This window comes from Fulmarus glacialis, unplaced genomic scaffold, assembly GCF_000690835.1.
Source record: "Fulmarus glacialis isolate BGI_N327 unplaced genomic scaffold, ASM69083v1 scaffold45089, whole genome shotgun sequence".
In the NCBI taxonomy this organism is placed as follows: domain Eukaryota; kingdom Metazoa; phylum Chordata; class Aves; order Procellariiformes; family Procellariidae; genus Fulmarus; species Fulmarus glacialis.
Window position 1 is genome coordinate 1 of NW_009232214.1, and position 431 is coordinate 431.

The following is a 431-nucleotide window of genomic DNA, read 5'->3' on the forward strand; positions in this document are numbered from 1 at the left end:
GAGGCTGGTGGTTACAAACGGGTCCGCGCTGTCTTGGTCTCCTGTGGGGTGTGTAGCTGCTGCCGGAGAGGAGGGCTGGAGCAGGCGGGGGAAGAGGGTGCTGTGCTGCCCGGGAGCCCCGCGGGCAGGGGGCTTCCCAGCGGGGTCACCGCAGGCGGCAGGACGAGACCCTCCCGAGGAGGCCGTTAGGGGTATAGTCTTTTTCGTCAGCCTGGCGCTCTTCGTAAGCTCCCCTCACCTGAAAGGTTACTGAGTTTGTAAAGAGGTTTGTTGTGGGAAGTTCTCATTAGGTGCGAAAAATTAAGTGTTGAGATCTGGCTTCTGATCCAGCAGCGGGGGGGGGGCAACCTCCTCCCAGGCACCTCGGGTCTGCCCGTGTTCTCCGACCCGCGGGTTTCCGTCAGCAGAGCTCGTCTGACCGGTGAGCTTCC